Genomic DNA, 20,710 nt, shown 5'->3' with positions numbered 1-20,710 from the left:
AGTCTGGATAATCAACATAGTACTTTGCGAAAATTTTCAAAACGTTGGTTTGGACCATATGTTGTAACAACTGTTCATGATAATGCGACTTACTCATTACGGGAGTTAGATGGTACAAATCTGAAAATACCAATTGCAGGGAAGCGAGTAAAAATATTTAAACGACAACACGCAGAGATGAATATGGAAGACCTTAATGAAGGTACAGAGATTCCGCAGCAAGAAGATGAAAGTGATATGGATAATGAAGGTGACGAAGACGAACTGGACAAAGACGTAGGGGATATATTCTGAATCAAACAGCAATTGGGTAAATTGGTGCATACCAGAGGATGCACAGGTTCAGAGGGAGTGGATGTCGTGTTGTAACACGAGTATACAGTGAAAATAAAAAGAAAGGGGAATTTTATTAATATTCAGTTACCTCGAATATTGGGAGCATCGACCAACTCCAGTACAAATACTGAGTGGTCAGGTTTAGTCACTCCGTTACATTCAGCCGGGGCATACTGAAATACTCCGTTCGATTCCAATAACGGGAGTCAGTAGGAAGAGAAGGACCAATTCACACGACAGGTTCGAGGAGTCAATTGGATCCAATTTTGATAATCCAATCCGGGTCTTCTTATCCAATACGAGACCTGAATTGGTCGGGCGACTCAATGTGGTCTAATTACGGGAAATCCAGGTCTTACTACGGGTCTTAGCCAATCTGACGCGAGGACCAATTTGACCCAATTACGGGAACATCCAGGTTACTACGGGCATCTTTCCCAATATAGGACCTGAATTGGTCGGGTGACTCAATGTGGTCCCAATTACGGGGTTCGATTCTGTTTCAGGCTGTCCTGTTCTCTGTGCCGTTTCAGGGAATGTTGTTTTCGGTAAATGGATTTCTTAAAGGTAAAAACGGAGGAGAAAGTTTGACGGCGAGAGCGAATTTCGGATCCAAGCTTGAGGTGGGAGCCAATTCTGGATCTAAGACGGAAGATTGAAGAAATTCAGAGGATAAGGTTAGGGGGGATATAGTTTTGAGAGGGGAGGTTTTTTTTTCGGGGGGAATCGGGGGGGGAGCAAGTTTTCAAGTTTTTGCAAGGTTACCAGTTCGGTTTTTTCATTTGAGGTTTTTTGAAGATCAAGGGAATTAGAGAGAGGAGCTTCATGCTTCGCGTCGGGGAAGGAAAGACATAGAATTTGGATTTTTCTTCTTCATAGAGTTTTGGGAAGACTGAGGCAATCGCTGCTGAAGTCAGTGTTGTAATGGTGAATCGGGATTTTTAAATGAAGTGGGTTTGAATACTCTTGACTATTTTATAAAATCGAGTTACGTCTGTGATTGAAGGATTAAAGGAGTGTCTATAGGATTGAGTATGCGGAGTGAATGAAATTTATTGGGTTAATCTAACAGGACAGTCAGTGGATACAAGATCGTAAGTACAAAAGGGTATTGAAGATTAACAGTTTGGATTCTTCGAGGTTCTCTGTAACGTCTAGAGACCTATCGGCTGGGGCAAAAAAAAAAAAAAAAAAAAAGACTTCGACAAGCAGTCGAAGAGCATCCGTATAGATTTACGGTACATTGTTGCAGTCGTTTATATTCCAGCAGTCAAAAACTGATAGACTGCTTGACTATCGGCTAATCTCCATACTACCTTCTACAGCGAGACGCCCGGCATGTTCTCGAGCAGGAAAGCACGTAATACGACAACGTGCGGTGCTATCACCCGCAAAATGTCCTCCACAACTGTCCAAATGACATCCTTCCAAAATTGTATGAACTTCACTTTGAAAGATGCAACGGTGTAAAATTCCATCCCGCCCTTGTTTGTATAAGGCATCGCCAATCATGGTATATGGTGCACTTTTTAAAATCAGATGCTTCTTTAATTTTTCATTATAAGAAATGGAAAAAGTCTGAAACTTTAGATATTGGATCAATTCACCATATTCGGGTGTAATGACATCCACAGCAAATAGTTGTGCATTCGGAAGAGCATCGTTTATTGGCTCATTATCCAGTATATTAGATAAACGGGATAAGTGATCCACATTGGCATGTTTCTTGTCGGGTCGAACGTTAATCGTAAAATTGAATTCCTGAAGAAGTAACACCCATCGAGCAATTCATCTGCTCAATTGAGGTTTATTTATCATGTATATAAGCGCATCATGATCAACGTGGAACACAAATCGATATCCAAGTAGATAGTGGCAGAATTTTTGTACAGAGTAGATCATTCCGAGGGCCTCTCGCTCAGTAGTATTATAATTTCGTTCTACAGCAACAAATTGTCGGCTCGCATAATATATGGGATGATCTAATCCTTTTTCATCCTTTTTACTGAGAACAAATCCAATAGCAACATTGGATGTGTCCACATAGACATGAAACGGTTTTGTCCAACAAAGTGTTACAAGAATTGGGACAGATACCAATTTTTGTTTCAATTCATCGAATGCGAAAGTACAGTCTTCAGTCCATATTGGGCTAGATCCGTCTGACGGGGGTTTCTTTAACAAGTGGGTTAACGGTTGACAGATAATCATAAAGGATTTAATAAAATGCTGATAGTAGCTGACATGGCCGATGAAACTGCGTACAGCCAATACCGTATTTGGCTGTGGTAAATCCAATATACAAGTAACTTTATCGGGGTCTATAGCAATACCTTCAACAGAGACAATGTGTTCCAATAGCTTTCCCGATCGTACGCCAAATTGACACTTCTTCAAATTTAGAGATATCCCATACTTATCGCATTGATTATAACAGTTATCCAAGCATGCTAGATGTTCAGTCGTTGTACTAAAGGTACAAAAATCGTCTAAAAATATCTCCATTAATAAACGTAGATAATCTTGAAATGTTTGTGTCATTACCCATTGAAAAATAGCTGAGGCATTACATAACCCAAATGGCATTACTTTATAGGCGAATGTACCCCAATCTATGATAAACGTAGTCTTCAACTGGGCTTCTTCGATAATTTTAATTTGATTATACCCCAAAAATCCGTCCAAAAATGAGTAACATTCATGTCCGGCCACTGCGTCCAAAATATTGTCTGTAAATGGTAATGGAAAATAGTCCTTCTTAGTAGCCGCATTTAACTTTCAAAAATCTTGACATATCCTGATTTTTTCATTCTTCTTCGGTACCATCATGATTGGCGACACCTATGCACTATGCGGAACAAGATAAATAAAATCCACGTCGAGAAGTTTATCCAATTCCTCTGTTACTAAAAGGAATATTTTGGGTTAAGTCGGTGTTGTCTTTGACGAACTGGCGTAACACCCTCCTCCAAAATAATCTGGTGTTCACACACGTTGACTGGAATCCCTTTCAAATCTGCATATGACCATGCAAAGGTAGATTTGTGATGGACAAAAAATTGTTTCCAAGCATCCAATTCTATACCGATAATACCAACATATATTTTAATTAGCTGTGGCATTTTGTTAGTGGCCATGTTAATAGATTGACACACAGGGTCTTCAACAACCTCTGTTTTAATTGTCTTCTTTTGATCTGAATATCTTGTATTATCCGACATATGAGAACCACCCAAATTTGGTTCCAATGTGTTGGCTCTATTGACTGCGGGATTATTCATCCATTTAACAATAGCATGATCCGAGTTAGTTGCATCCTCCTGATGTAGTAAATATTCACCGGGACTTCCACATTGGTAGACTCCTACCTTTGCTGTTGAAGTGTTTTGTCCTACCCCAAATTGTGGTGAACCTATAGCATCATCATCTACCTCAATCGATTGACTCTCGTTGTGCGATGTAAATTCTGATTCTGGCAATTGAGATTCTCCATGATATTGTATCGGGTACATCTGTAAAATAATCTGGTCACTGCCTTTTCCAATTATCAATGTGCCTTGACTCCAATCGTTCTTAACTTTGGCTTGATAAAGCCAAGGTCTGCCCAATAAAATGGGATACGATAACATAAAACTCTGTAATCAGAATACAATATAATCGATTTTGTATGTCAATCTTGTAATTACAGTGGCAATATTGCGTAAGATTTCCATTGGCTTTATCCGACTATGATCTGCCATTCGTAAGACCAATGTCGTAGGTAGCAATTGCTTTAGATTCAAGTACTCCATTATATCTGCGTTCATTAAATTTACACTGGAGCCACCATCGACATGTACCCCTGGAATTAAAACGCCATCGATTGATACATCGATTGTTGGTACTCCCAGATCTAGGTTCAAGCTAACTTTATGAATTTTTTTATTGCGGGATCTTCGTCGTATTAACGTTGAATTCAATGTAGATCGACATTCCGGTGCTACATCCAAAAGTTGCTTCATTATAATTGAAGGCTAAATAACATCCAAATCCTTTAGAATATCGTTGGGTTCCATATTGAGAGTAATTTCTAATGCTCTTTTGCGTTTCATTGGTTTTGATTTTACTCCGTTTGGCAGTAATTCCTTCCTTGCAATTGAGATTGCCGCTGATAACTTTGCTAACTTTTCTACCACTAAATGCATAAGATCTTTTATTGGGCTGTACAGGTATTAATACTTGGTCAGTTGGAATCGATCTTGATGGTCCTGGTAAATTGGCACGTGGAATCAAATTAGGTTCCTCAGTCTGTTGAGGTCTCAATATTGAGATACGTCCCAATATTGATATTGGTTCATTTAGCCCCATGGATGGCGCTACTTGCTCTCTTGCGATTGGTTCATCCAAGTCTTGAATTGGATTCTTGTCTTTTTATTGGCCTCTAGTAAGCATTGCGTTCACCACCTTGACACGATGTACTGGTGAGTCTCATTGAACACGGCCTTTGTCCTCCGTCGATTGGCTTGTTTACATTTGCTAGTCCGAGTTATTATAATTAAAGGGCGCATTGCACTGTTGATAAGTGTGACCAGATTGCTCACAATTTCCACATATTGGAGCATAGTCATCACTGGCCCTTGGATTAGGACATTCACTCACATAATGTCCGATTTGTCTGCAACGATAGCAACGAAGTGGTCTCCTATCAACTCCTTCAGGGATAATGGAAGTCTCTACTGGTATATAATGGCTAGGTCTATTCCATGTTGGATGAGTAAAGGATCCTGGTTGATCCATTGTTATCGTAGAGTTTGGCATTAGCTTTGTCATGGATGGATATTGATGGTATCCTGATTGATTCATTGCCAATCCGTGAGTATTGGATACACCTTCTTGGTGAAATTCAGAGTCTAAGAAATTAGAATAATTCTTGTTTTGTTTATTCACTCAATTTTCATTCCAACCAAACTTATTATTCGTTTGTACTTGATTGACATCCCACGAAGTTGGTTGAGTCATTATCTAGTTACTGAGTTGTTGTTGCTTCCGTAAATTCCAACGGTTGGTGGTAATATGCTTGCCTCCGTAAAAGGTACATTGTACAGTGATTTGGGGTGGTGAAAGACATTCTGTTACTAAATAACCTTGTCCCTTACAATTGCTGCACCAGACATTGGGACGCATATTGGTTGGTTTATGCCTTTTTTCTTTATCCTTGGCCAGATTCACAGCCAATTCATCCATTTTTTTTGTCAATGTTAAGAGCAATGACTCATTGGGATCCCTTGATATCAATACATTTGGTAATTTCTTCGTAGGTGTTGGTTTTTGATACGCAAAATAAGGCGCATACAAGTGTGATGATGATGGTGGTACAGCCTGCAATGGAACAACATCTACGATTCCCTGTGGAATTGTACCATAATCATTCTTTCCCAAATAATCTTCCGATGTGTCATTCCAATTTATCATTTGATAACCTCCTTGAGATGGAATCATTGTGGCTCCAACTATTAAGTTCTGGTCATAGTGACATTCCTCCCATACTTTTGCTCGCTCAATAGATGATGCAATGGTGGCTGATTGGGCCTCCTTTAGAAACATCTTCAATTCTGGTGGGTGTAGTCCATTAACCAATATGGACAACACAAACGATTCCGACATTTGGTTATTTGGCCATTTTTGAAGTATATTTGCTACACGACCATAATATGACTATACCGCTTCTCCTGGTACCATTTTGCTGTTCATTAATTTTTCTCTAAAACATTCTTCAAAACCAATTGGTCGAAAATGGACTAAAAATGTATTTTTCAATGCCTCCCAATTGATAAATTGTTCCTGAGGTTAGTGGTTATACCACTCAAATGCTGTGTCTTTCAATGTAGCTGGCAGCCATCTCAGCCAAATGTCTTGTGTTCTTCCATTATTGGCTACACACGCCATCAAGAATTGAGACAAATGTTGATCTGGATCCACACTTGGCAAATCCCGAAAAGTAGGTAATGGCACGACGCTAGTCGTTCGATCGCCCACTGTACCCATTTGAACTGCAATCGGAACTGCTTGTCCTCCGGACGTCATTAAAGATGCCGGTGTTCCGCTCAATTCCTTATTAAAATAAAAATTGTCTCTCACAAAAGTCTTTTTTGGACTTCCAGGCCTTCCTGATTGACTATTATTATCCCCAAATAATTTTACTAGTTGAATATGAGGTGAAAACGATCTGTTTTGATATACTCTGAATTGATCTTTATTGGCAATTGATTTATGCCAATCTTCCGAACCAATCTTGTTAGAATTGGACGTATTTTCAACTGTAAAAATACCCAGTGGGGTACCTAATTCTCCTATGCCTTCCTCGTTTTCCGTTAACAGCTTTGAAAGGTATGTTGGACGATTAGCAGTGCTCCTCACGAGTGCTCTTGGCAATTTCTTTAACGGTATGTACTTCTAAAATATTAAAGGTCGATCGTCTTTTGGGTACGATCAAATATGCCGACAAGCATGCAACCACGGCTTAATCCAACTTTATCGATGCTTCTTTTTCAATTTGCAATCTCGCTCATTACGCAACAAATTTTTTGCTTGCGATTGCTCTGTTCTTTCCTTTTATTGCTTTATTCTCTTTGCTATTAAATTCTCATTCTTAATAACCATACGCTTTCATTATTTCTACTGAGTTTGCTTCCTAATCTCCTTTAGTGCTTCGACAGTTAATTCCTAACACTCAATAATGTTGTCAGTCCCCGACAGCGGCGTCAAAATGTGATTGCTTGTTTTACTTATTCCGGAAGAAACCTCCTAGAATAAACGCATATAGGAGAATTTGAACACAGGAAAAGACCATATATATGAGCTCCAATTGTTAGGGTCACGTAATTAACCGCTACTGCTGAATGCTTACCATATCAAAGAACACTTAACTTTTCCTCCTACTGTCCACTCTCTCATATCAATACAATAACATCCACGACATCGATTTCAGTACCCTGTGTAATTCACAAACACATAACGATATCCCAAACCCTAAAACGAACAACTTCCAATCCACAGAATCTGATCAAGACAATTTCTTCGATTATAATTCCTCTCCACTGAACTTACAACCTTGCAATAAACAATGATTGGAAATTTCCATACGTCCTCAATCTTTCACAACAATTGATAAACAGTGATCCATAAACAACTTCGTAAATCAAACATTGATTCATTAAATTGATTCTCTTCACTAGAATCAACACTAACACAAAATAAACAAGAAAACTAAGAAGAAGAGATAGCACCAAGCTTATCCCCGACTTAGTACTATCGCAGTCTGGCATTTTCTTCCCCTCTTCCATCCTCCTTATACTACCCCAAGATACCAACTCCTAAACTACAGATGATAACTACTTTTCTTGACTATTCATCCATTTTATCTACTGAACCACCTTTTCAGCAGTTATCTATCCTTGTTTACACTATACACTAGGTATCTTCATTATGTAAAATAACTACTTATTCTACACCTACAAACACATCTAAAGTCAAAACCGTGTCTATGAAAGCTCCTAGGAAGCTTCTCTAGAAGACTTTATGAAATTATTCTATATTTACTTACTTCTACTTAATCATATAAGTAACTATTGAGGTAAATATATATGTCCATGACACCTTATTATTGGGTCATTGTTGAGGCCTTCATAACTTCTTTTAAATAAAACGTTTGAAACACTATCAAGAGTTATTCCTACCTCTAATAAAATCACCAAATAGTGGGAGTCTCTTCCAAGGTCGTGATATCAAATACGTTGTCATATTGTAAAAGCTTAAAGTATGTAAAATTTAATTAAAATATATTATATATTAATAAATCTAGATGTATGTTAAAATGGTTAATAGATTAATTTAAAGAGAGTGGATTTAAGAAACTTTATTTTGAGTTTATCTTTTAAGTTATAGCATTTCAAAAAAAAAAAATTATAGAACCTAAATATTTAGTATAGAGCTTTGAGAGGAAATTAGAGTCTAAAGAAGAAAATCTTGCCTAATACGAGGCTTATTGGGAGGGATGAAAGCAAGGCATGGTTGGATGAAGGCAAGGAATGGAAAACTTCATTCCTATTGGTTGAAGACCATGCCCAATGGGCTTCAAGGAGGCTGCCCGAGGCCTTATTAGGGATTAGGGTTTCTTTTTCGAAGTCATTCGAGCTTTAGAGACTAGGATCAGCAAGTTCAGGGTTTTGGGTATAATTTGGATGAAGAGTTTGTGTGATTTCAAGTTTTTTTGAAGGAGATATAGGTGTTCAAAGTTAAGATGTCAAATTTGTACCTACTGCCACTCTTTGAAGCATAACATATGCGTACAAAGAGCAATGAAAGATCGGTGACTGGATTTGGAGAGGATACTTTCTTGGCTACACTTTACATATATTATTTCACGAATTTCAAGTCTAGATGAAGGAGTTATAGGGCATTGAAGACAGCACATGTAATTCAAAGGTAGTAAGTGAGTCATTTTGTTGATAGTAATGGTTGGAGCCATATCTTGAGTTTTTGGACGAATTTTTGGCTCAAATTTTCTATAAGTGTGAATTATTAAGTTAAAAAGCTATAGATCAAATTTTCATGGTATTTGAGTACTTATTTTATGGGATATGAAGAAATTAGCACGTGGGTGTATGTAAGCTAGGGTTTAAAGCTATTATTAGGGTTTTAGTGATATCTCAAGATCCATAACAAATTTACAGTTGAATTTTTTTGTGAAAGTTTTTGAAAGTATATCAGTACTTTATGTAAAAGTTTAGATTTTTTGGATGGTCCGATCGTGAGATATAAGCTGTTGAAGTTCAAGAAACATTTCTCATAAAAATATATAAGATTTGAAGATACTTTATCATACATTTGGGTGTTTTTTTTGGTACTTGGGCATATGTTTTGATGTAATTGCCCAAAAAGGGGAAATATTATATATATAAACTTAGTATTTTTATATCTTAGACTTAATTGAGCATTTAGTGGCAGCCAAAACCCCAGCGCTTTCTTGAGGCAAAACCTCTCGACCCCGACATATTGGTGCTTCTTGCCATATATTCGAGGAAGGTCATGTCGTTCTTGAAGATTTTCATGTTGATTTTATCGTCTTGAAGGTTGGGAAAATTACAATGTCTCATCTAGTAAGTCCGCAAATGAAAGCTCTTGAGTTGAATTTGCTAGTTATTGGTTCTCCATTTCCTTAGCGTTATAAATACACACAAGCCACAAAGAAAGATAGAAGGTAGAATGTTATCTTCCTTTGATCTTGTTTCTTTTATAGCAAAGATTTGTTATTCTTCATCTTGATTTTGATGGATTTTGTTAATAAAAAGCTTCAACTTTCTTTGTTGTATTTGTAAGATTTTTTGATAGCTCCCATGTGCATTCACTAATATCATATCCATGCCAATGAATAAGATATTCCAACCTATTATGAAATATAATATATAATATATATTATGTATTAATCTCTAAACTTTAAAAATAAAAATGATAATAATAATATTTCATAATAAATAAGATATCAAAAGAACATCTTATAAAAAAGTCAACATATTAATATATATATATATATATATATATATATTATTATTTTTTATATATTTTTCATAATATCAAAAGAATTTGAACAATATATATTTGCATATAATAATATCTTCTATTATAATAGACATAATATAAAAGTTGTTTAAGACCCTCCTCCAAAATAATCTGGTGTTCACACACGTTGACTGGAATCCCTTTCAAATCTGCATATGACCATGCAAAGGTAGATTTGTGATGGACAAAAAATTGTTTCCAAGCATCCAATTCTATACCGATAATACCAACATATATTTTAATTAGCTGTGGCATTTTGTTAGTGGCCATGTTAATAGATTGACACACAGGGTCTTCAACAACCTCTGTTTTAATTGTCTTCTTTTGATCTGAATATCTTGTATTATCCGACATATGAGAACCACCCAAATTTGGTTCCAATGTGTTGGCTCTATTGACTGCGGGATTATTCATCCATTTAACAATAGCATGATCCGAGTTAGTTGCATCCTCCTGATGTAGTAAATATTCACCGGGACTTCCACATTGGTAGACTCCTACCTTTGCTGTTGAAGTGTTTTGTCCTACCCCAAATTGTGGTGAACCTATAGCATCATCATCTACCTCAATCGATTGACTCTCGTTGTGCGATGTAAATTCTGATTCTGGCAATTGAGATTCTCCATGATATTGTATCGGGTACATCTGTAAAATAATCTGGTCACTGCCTTTTCCAATTATCAATGTGCCTTGACTCCAATCGTTCTTAACTTTGGCTTGATAAAGCCAAGGTCTGCCCAATAAAATGGGATACGATAACATAAAACTCTGTAATCAGAATACAATATAATCGATTTTGTATGTCAATCTTGTAATTACAGTGGCAATATTGCGTAAGATTTCCATTGGCTTTATCCGACTATGATCTGCCATTCGTAAGACCAATGTCGTAGGTAGCAATTGCTTTAGATTCAAGTACTCCATTATATCTGCGTTCATTAAATTTACACTGGAGCCACCATCGACATGTACCCCTGGAATTAAAACGCCATCGATTGATACATCGATTGTTGGTACTCCCAGATCTAGGTTCAAGCTAACTTTATGAATTTTTTTATTGCGGGATCTTCGTCGTATTAACGTTGAATTCAATGTAGATCGACATTCCGGTGCTACATCCAAAAGTTGCTTCATTGTAATTGAAGGCTAAATAACATCCAAATCCTTTAGAATATCGTTGGGTTCCATATTGAGAGTAATTTCTAATGCTCTTTTGCGTTTCATTGGTTTTGATTTTACTCCGTTTGGCAGTAATTCCTTCCTTGCAATTGAGATTGCCGCTGATAACTTTGCTAACTTTTCTACCACTAAATGCATAAGATCTTTTATTGGGCTGTACAGGTATTAATACTTGGTCAGTTGGAATCGATCTTGATGGTCCTGGTAAATTGGCACGTGGAATCAAATTAGGTTCCTCAGTCTGTTGAGGTCTCAATATTGAGATACGTCCCAATATTGATATTGGTTCATTTAGCCCCATGGATGGCGCTACTTGCTCTCTTGCGATTGGTTCATCCAAGTCTTGAATTGGATTCTTGTCTTTTTATTGGCCTCTAGTAAGCATTGCGTTCACCACCTTGACACGATGTACTGGTGAGTCTCATTGAACACGGCCTTTGTCCTCCGTCGATTGGCTTATTTACATTTGCTAGTCCGAGTTATTATAATTAAAGGGCGCATTGCACTGTTGATAAGTGTGACCAGATTGCTCACAATTTCCACATATTGGAGCATAGTCATCACTGGCCCTTGGATTAGGACATTCACTCACATAATGTCCGATTTGTCTGCAACGATAGCAACGAAGTGGTCTCCTATCAACTCCTTCAGGGATAATGGAAGTCTCTACTGGTATATAATGGCTAGGTCTATTCCATGTTGGATGAGTAAAGGATCCTGGTTGATCCATTGTTATCGTAGAGTTTGGCATTAGCTTTGTCATGGATGGATATTGATGGTATCCTGATTGATTCATTGCCAATCCGTGAGTATTGGATACACCTTCTTGGTGAAATTCAGAGTCTAAGAAATTAGAATAATTCTTGTTTTGTTTATTCACTCAATTTTCATTCCAACCAAACTTATTATTCGTTTGTACTTGATTGACATCCCACGAAGTTGGTTGAGTCATTATCTAGTTACTGAGTTGTTGTTGCTTCCGTAAATTCCAACGGTTGGTGGTAATATGCTTGCCTCCGTAAAAGGTACATTGTACAGTGATTTGAGGTGGTGAAAGACATTCTGTTACTAAATAACCTTGTCCCTTACAATTGCTGCACCAGACATTGGGACGCATATTGGTTGGTTTATGCCTTTTTTCTTTATCCTTGGCCAGATTCACAGCCAATTCATCCATTTTTTTTGTCAATGTTAAGAGCAATGACTCATTGGGATCCCTTGATATCAATACATTTGGTAATTTCTTCGTAGGTGTTGGTTTTTGATACGCAAAATAAGGCGCATACAAGTGTGATGATGATGGTGGTACAGCCTGCAATGGAACAACATCTACGATTCCCTGTGGAATTGTACCATAATCATTCTTTCCCAAATAATCTTTCGATGTGTCATTCCAATTTATCATTTGATAACCTCCTTGAGATGGAATCATTGTGGCTCCAACTATTAAGTTCTGGTCATAGTGACATTCCTCCCATACTTTTGCTCGCTCAATAGATGATGCAATGGTGGCTGATTGGGCCTCCTTTAGAAACATCTTCAATTCTGGTGGGTGTAGTCCATTAACCAATATGGACAACACAAACGATTCCGACATTTGGTTATTTGGCCATTTTTGAAGTATATTTGCTACACGACCATAATATGACTATACCGCTTCTCCTGGTACCATTTTGCTGTTCATTAATTTTTCTCTAAAACATTCTTCAAAACCAATTGGTCGAAAATGGACTAAAAATGTATTTTTCAATGCCTCCCAATTGATAAATTGTTCCTGAGGTTAGTGGTTATACCACTCAAATGCTGTGTCTTTCAATGTAGCTGGCAGCCATCTCAGCCAAATGTCTTGTGTTCTTCCATTATTGGCTACACACGCCATCAAGAATTGAGACAAATGTTGATCTGGATCCACACTTGGCAAATCCCGAAAAGTAGGTAATGGCACGACGCTAGTCGTTCGATCGCCCACTGTACCCATTTGAACTGCAATCGGAACTGCTTGTCCTCCGGACGTCATTAAAGATGCCGGTGTTCCGCTCAATTCCTTATTAAAATAAAAATTGTCTCTCACAAAAGTCTTTTTTGGACTTCCAGGCCTTCCTGATTGACTATTATTATCCCCAAATAATTTTACTAGTTGAATATGAGGTGAAAACGATCTGTTTTGATATACTCTGAATTGATCTTTATTGGCAATTGATTTATGCCAATCTTCCGAACCAATCTTGTTAGAATTGGACGTATTTTCAACTGTAAAAATACCCAGTGGGGTACCTAATTCTCCTATGCCTTCCTCGTTTTCCGTTAACAGCTTTGAAAGGTATGTTGGACGATTAGCAGTGCTCCTCACGAGTGCTCTTGGCAATTTCTTTAACGGTATGTACTTCTAAAATATTAAAGGTCGATCGTCTTTTGGGTACGATCAAATATGCCGACAAGCATGCAACCACGGCTTAATCCAACTTTATCGATGCTTCTTTTTCAATTTACAATCTCGCTCATTACGCAACAAATTTTTTGCTTGCGATTGCTCTGTTCTTTCCTTTTATTGCTTTATTCTCTTTGCTATTAAATTCTCATTCTTAATAACCATACGCTTTCATTATTTCTACTGAGTTTGCTTCCTAATCTCCTTTAGTGCTTCGACAGTTAATTCCTAACACTCAATAATGTTGTCAGTCCCCGACAGCGGCGTCAAAATGTGATTGCTTGTTTTACTTATTCCGGAAGAAACCTCCTAGAATAAACGCATATAGGAGAATTTGAACACAGGAAAAGACCATATATATGAGCTCCAATTGTTAGGATCACGTAATTAACCGCTACTGCTGAATGCTTACCATATCAAAGAACACTTAACTTTTCCTCCTACTGTCCACTCTCTCATATCAATACAATAACATCCACGACATCGATTTCAGTACCCTGTGTAATTCACAAACACATAACGATATCCCAAACCCTAAAACGAACAACTTCCAATCCACAGAATCTGATCAAGACAATTTCTTCGATTATAATTCCTCTCCACTGAACTTACAACCTTGCAATAAACAATGATTGGAAATTTCCATACGTCCTCAATCTTTCACAACAATTGATAAACAGTGATCCATAAACAACTTCGTAAATCAAACATTGATTCATTAAATTGATTCTCTTCACTAGAATCAACACTAACACAAAATAAACAAGAAAACTAAGAAGAAGAGATAGCACCAAGCTTATCCCCGACTTAGTACTATCGCAGTCTGGCATTTTCTTCCCCTCTTCCATCCTCCTTATACTACCCCAAGATACCAACTCCTAAACTACAGATGATAACTACTTTTCTTGACTATTCATCCATTTTATCTACTGAACCACCTTTTCAGCAGTTATCTATCCTTGTTTACACTATACACTAGGTATCTTCATTATGTAAAATAACTACTTATTCTACACCTACAAACACATCTAAAGTCAAAACCGTGTCTATGAAAGCTCCTAGGAAGCTTCTCTAGAAGACTTTATGAAATTATTCTATATTTACTTACTTCTACTTAATCATATAAGTAACTATTGAGGTAAATATATATGTCCATGACACCTTATTATTGGGTCATTGTTGAGGCCTTCATAACTTCTTTTAAATAAAACGTTTGAAACACTATCAAGAGTTATTCCTACCTCTAATAAAATCACCAAATAGTGGGAGTCTCTTCCAAGGTCGTGATATCAAATACGTTGTCATATTGTAAAAGCTTAAAGTATGTAAAATTTAATTAAAATATATTATATATTAATAAATCTAGATGTATGTTAAAATGGTTAATAGATTAATTTAAAGAGAGTGGATTTAAGAAACTTTATTTTGAGTTTATCTTTTAAGTTATAGCATTTCAAAAAAAAAAAATTATAGAACCTAAATATTTAGTATAGAGCTTTGAGAGGAAATTAGAGTCTAAAGAAGAAAATCTTGCCTAATACGAGGCTTATTGGGAGGGATGAAAGCAAGGCATGGTTGGATGAAGGCAAGGAATGGAAAACTTCATTCCTATTGGTTGAAGACCATGCCCAATGGGCTTCAAGGAGGCTGCCCGAGGCCTTATTAGGGATTAGGGTTTCTTTTTCGAAGTCATTCGAGCTTTAGAGACTAGGATCAGCAAGTTCAGGGTTTTGGGTATAATTTGGATGAAGAGTTTGTGTGATTTCAAGTTTTTTTGAAGGAGATATAGGTGTTCAAAGTTAAGATGTCAAATTTGTACCTACTGCCACTCTTTGAAGCATAACATATGCGTACAAAGAGCAATGAAAGATCGGTGACTGGATTTGGAGAGGATACTTTCTTGGCTACACTTTACATATATTATTTCACGAATTTCAAGTCTAGATGAAGGAGTTATAGGGCATTGAAGACAGCACATGTAATTCAAAGGTAGTAAGTGAGTCATTTTGTTGATAGTAATGGTTGGAGCCATATCTTGAGTTTTTGGACGAATTTTTGGCTCAAATTTTCTATAAGTGTGAATTATTAAGTTAAAAAGCTATAGATCAAATTTTCATGGTATTTGAGTACTTATTTTATGGGATATGAAGAAATTAGCACGTGGGTGTATGTAAGCTAGGGTTTAAAGCTATTATTAGGGTTTTAGTGATATCTCAAGATCCATAACAAATTTACAGTTGAATTTTTTTGTGAAAGTTTTTGAAAGTATATCAGTACTTTATGTAAAAGTTTAGATTTTTTGGATGGTCCGATCGTGAGATATAAGCTGTTGAAGTTCAAGAAACATTTCTCATAAAAATATATAAGATTTGAAGATACTTTATCATACATTTGGGTGTTTTTTTTGGTACTTGGGCATATGTTTTGATGTAATTGCCCAAAAAGGGGAAATATTATATATATAAACTTAGTATTTTTATATCTTAGACTTAATTGAGCATTTAGTGGCAGCCAAAACCCCAGCGCTTTCTTGAGGCAAAACCTCTCGACCCCGACATATTGGTGCTTCTTGCCATATATTCGAGGAAGGTCATGTCGTTCTTGAAGATTTTCATGTTGATTTTATCGTCTTGAAGGTTGGGAAAATTACAATGTCTCATCTAGTAAGTCCGCAAATGAAAGCTCTTGAGTTGAATTTGCTAGTTATTGGTTCTCCATTTCCTTAGCGTTATAAATACACACAAGCCACAAAGAAAGATAGAAGGTAGAATGTTATCTTCCTTTGATCTTGTTTCTTTTATAGCAAAGATTTGTTATTCTTCATCTTGATTTTGATGGATTTTGTTAATAAAAAGCTTCAACTTTCTTTGTTGTATTTGTAAGATTTTTTGATAGCTCCCATGTGCATTCACTAATATCATATCCATGCCAATGAATAAGATATTCCAACCTATTATGAAATATAATATATAATATATATTATGTATTAATCTCTAAACTTTAAAAATAAAAATGATAATAATAATATTTCATAATAAATAAGATATCAAAAGAACATCTTATAAAAAAGTCAACATATTAATATATATATATATATATATATATATATATTATTATTTTTTATATATTTTTCATAATATCAAAAGAATTTGAACAATATATATTTGCATATAATAATATCTTCTATTATAATAGACATAATATAAAAGTTGTTTAAGACCCTCCTCCAAAATAATCTGGTGTTCACACACGTTGACTGGAATCCCTTTCAAATCTGCATATGACCATGCAAAGGTAGATTTGTGATGGACAAAAAATTGTTTCCAAGCATCCAATTCTATACCGATAATACCAACATATATTTTAATTAGCTGTGGCATTTTGTTAGTGGCCATGTTAATAGATTGACACACAGGGTCTTCAACAACCTCTGTTTTAATTGTCTTCTTTTGATCTGAATATCTTGTATTATCCGACATATGAGAACCACCCAAATTTGGTTCCAATGTGTTGGCTCTATTGACTGCGGGATTATTCATCCATTTAACAATAGCATGATCCGAGTTAGTTGCATCCTCCTGATGTAGTAAATATTCACCGGGACTTCCACATTGGTAGACTCCTACCTTTGCTGTTGAAGTGTTTTGTCCTACCCCAAATTGTGGTGAACCTATAGCATCATCATCTACCTCAATCGATTGACTCTCGTTGTGCGATGTAAATTCTGATTCTGGCAATTGAGATTCTCCATGATATTGTATCGGGTACATCTGTAAAATAATCTGGTCACTGCCTTTTCCAATTATCAATGTGCCTTGACTCCAATCGTTCTTAACTTTGGCTTGATAAAGCCAAGGTCTGCCCAATAAAATGGGATACGATAACATAAAACTCTGTAATCAGAATACAATATAATCGATTTTGTATGTCAATCTTGTAATTACAGTGGCAATATTGCGTAAGATTTCCATTGGCTTTATCCGACTATGATCTGCCATTCGTAAGACCAATGTCGTAGGTAGCAATTGCTTTAGATTCAAGTACTCCATTATATCTGCGTTCATTAAATTTACACTGGAGCCACCATCGACATGTACCCCTGGAATTAAAACGCCATCGATTGATACATCGATTGTTGGTACTCCCAGATCTAGGTTCAAGCTAACTTTATGAATTTTTTTATTGCGGGATCTTCGTCGTATTAACGTTGAATTCAATGTAGATCGACATTCCGGTGCTACATCCAAAAGTTGCTTCATTATAATTGAAGGCTAAATAACATCCAAATCCTTTAGAATATCGTTGGGTTCCATATTGAGAGTAATTTCTAATGCTCTTTTGCGTTTCATTGGTTTTGATTTTACTCCGTTTGGCAGTAATTCCTTCCTTGCAATTGAGATTGCCGCTGATAACTTTGCTAACTTTTCTACCACTAAATGCATAAGATCTTTTATTGGGCTGTACAGGTATTAATACTTGGTCAGTTGGAATCGATCTTGATGGTCCTGGTAAATTGGCACGTGGAATCAAATTAGGTTCCTCAGTCTGTTGAGGTCTCAATATTGAGATACGTCCCAATATTGATATTGGTTCATTTAGCCCCATGGATGGCGCTACTTGCTCTCTTGCGATTGGTTCATCCAAGTCTTGAATTGGATTCTTGTCTTTTTATTGGCCTCTAGTAAGCATTGCGTTCACCACCTTGACACGATGTACTGGTGAGTCTCATTGAACACGGCCTTTGTCCTCCGTCGATTGGCTTGTTTACATTTGCTAGTCCGAGTTATTATAATTAAAGGGCGCATTGCACTGTTGATAAGTGTGACCAGATTGCTCACAATTTCCACATATTGGAGCATAGTCATCACTGGCCCTTGGATTAGGACATTCACTCACATAATGTCCGATTTGTCTGCAACGATAGCAACGAAGTGGTCTCCTATCAACTCCTTCAGGGATAATGGAAGTCTCTACTGGTATATAATGGCTAGGTCTATTCCATGTTGGATGAGTAAAGGATCCTGGTTGATCCATTGTTATCGTAGAGTTTGGCATTAGCTTTGTCATGGATGGATATTGATGGTATCCTGATTGATTCATTGCCAATCCGTGAGTATTGGATACACCTTCTTGGTGAAATTCAGAGTCTAAGAAATTAGAATAATTCTTGTTTTGTTTATTCACTCAATTTTCATTCCAACCAAACTTATTATTCGTTTGTACTTGATTGACATCCCACGAAGTTGGTTGAGTCATTATCTAGTTACTGAGTTGTTGTTGCTTCCGTAAATTCCAACGGTTGGTGGTAATATGCTTGCCTCCGTAAAAGGTACATTGTACAGTAATTTGGGGTGGTGAAAGACATTCTGTTACTAAATAACCTTGTCCCTTACAATTGCTGCACCAGACATTGGGACGCATATTGGTTGGTTTATGCCTTTTTTCTTTATCCTTGGCCAGATTCACAGCCAATTCATCCATTTTTTTTGTCAATGTTAAGAGCAATGACTCATTGGGATCCCTTGATATCAATACATTTGGTAATTTCTTCGTAGGTGTTGGTTTTTGATACGCAAAATAAGGCGCATACAAGTGTGATGATGATGGTGGTACAGCCTGCAATGGAACAACATCTACGATTCCCTGTGGAATTGTACCATAATCATTCTTTCCCAAATAATCTTCCGATGTGTCATTCCAATTTATCATTTGATAACCTCCTTGAGATGGAATCATTGTGGCTCCAACTATTAAGTTCTGGTCATAGTGACATTCCTCCCATACTTTTGCTCGCTCAATAGATGATGCAATGGTGGCTGATTGGGCCTCCTTTAGAAACATCTTCAATTCTGGTGGGTGTAGTCCATTAACCAATATGGACAACACAAACGATTCCGACATTTGGTTATTTGGCCATTTTTGAAGTATATTTGCTACACGACCATAATATGACTATACCGCTTCTCCTGGTACCATTTTGCTGTTCATTAATTTTTCTCTAAAACATTCTTCAAAACCAATTGGTCGAAAATGGACTAAAAATGTATTTTTCAATGCCTCCCAATTGATAAATTGTTCCTGAGGTTAGTGGTTATACCACTCAAATGCTGTGTCTTTCAATGTAGCTGGCAGCCATCTCAGCCAAATGTCTTGTGTTCTTCCATTATTGGCTACACACGCCATCAAGAATTGAGACAAATGTTGATCTGGATCCACACTTGGCAAATCCCGAAAAGTAGGTAATGGCACGACGCTAGTCGTTCGATCGCCCACTGTACCCATTTGAACTGCAATCGGAACTGCTTGTCCTCCGGACGTCATTAAAGATGCCGGTGTTCCGCTCAATTCCTTATTAAAATAAAAATTGTCTCTCACAAAAGTCTTTTTTGGACTTCCAGGCCTTCCTGATTGACTATTATTATCCCCAAATAATTTTACTAGTTGAATATGAGGTGAAAACGATCTGTTTTGATATACTCTGAATTGATCTTTATTGGCAATTGATTTATGCCAATCTTCCGAACCAATCTTGTTAGAATTGGACGTATTTTCAACTGTAAAAATACCCAGTGGGGTACCTAATTCTCCTATGCCTTCCTCGTTTTCCGTTAACAGCTTTGAAAGGTATGTTGGACGATTAGCAGTGCTCCTCACGAGTGCTCTTGGCAATTTCTTTAACGGTATGTACTTCTAAAATATTAAAGGTCGATCGTCTTTTGGGTACGATCAAATATGCCGACAAGCATGCAACCACGGCTTAATCCAACTTTATCGATGCTTCTTTTTCAATTTGCAATCTCGCTCATTACGCAACAAATTTTTTGCTTGCGATTGCTCTGTTCTTTCCTTTTATTGCTTTATTCTCTTTGCTATTAAATTCTCATTCTTAATAACCATACGCTTTCATTATTTCTACTGAGTTTGCTTCCTAATCTCCTTTAGTGCTTCGACAGTTAATTCCTAACACTCAATAATGTTGTCAGTCCCCGACAGCGGCGTCAAAATGTGATTGCTTGTTTTACTTATTCCGGAAGAAACCTCCTAGAATAAACGCATATAGGAGAATTTGAACACAGGAAAAGACCATATATATGAGCTCCAATTGTTAGGGTCACGTAATTAACCGCTACTGCTGAATGCTTACCATATCAAAGAACACTTAACTTTTCC

The sequence above is a fragment of the Physcomitrium patens genome, chromosome 10 (genome assembly GCF_059467195.1).
Source record: "Physcomitrium patens ecotype Gransden chromosome 10, ASM5946719v1, whole genome shotgun sequence".
Lineage (NCBI taxonomy): Eukaryota > Viridiplantae > Streptophyta > Bryopsida > Funariales > Funariaceae > Physcomitrium > Physcomitrium patens.
The sequence above is the reverse complement of the archived record's forward strand: the minus strand, read 5'-3'. Positions refer to the sequence as shown.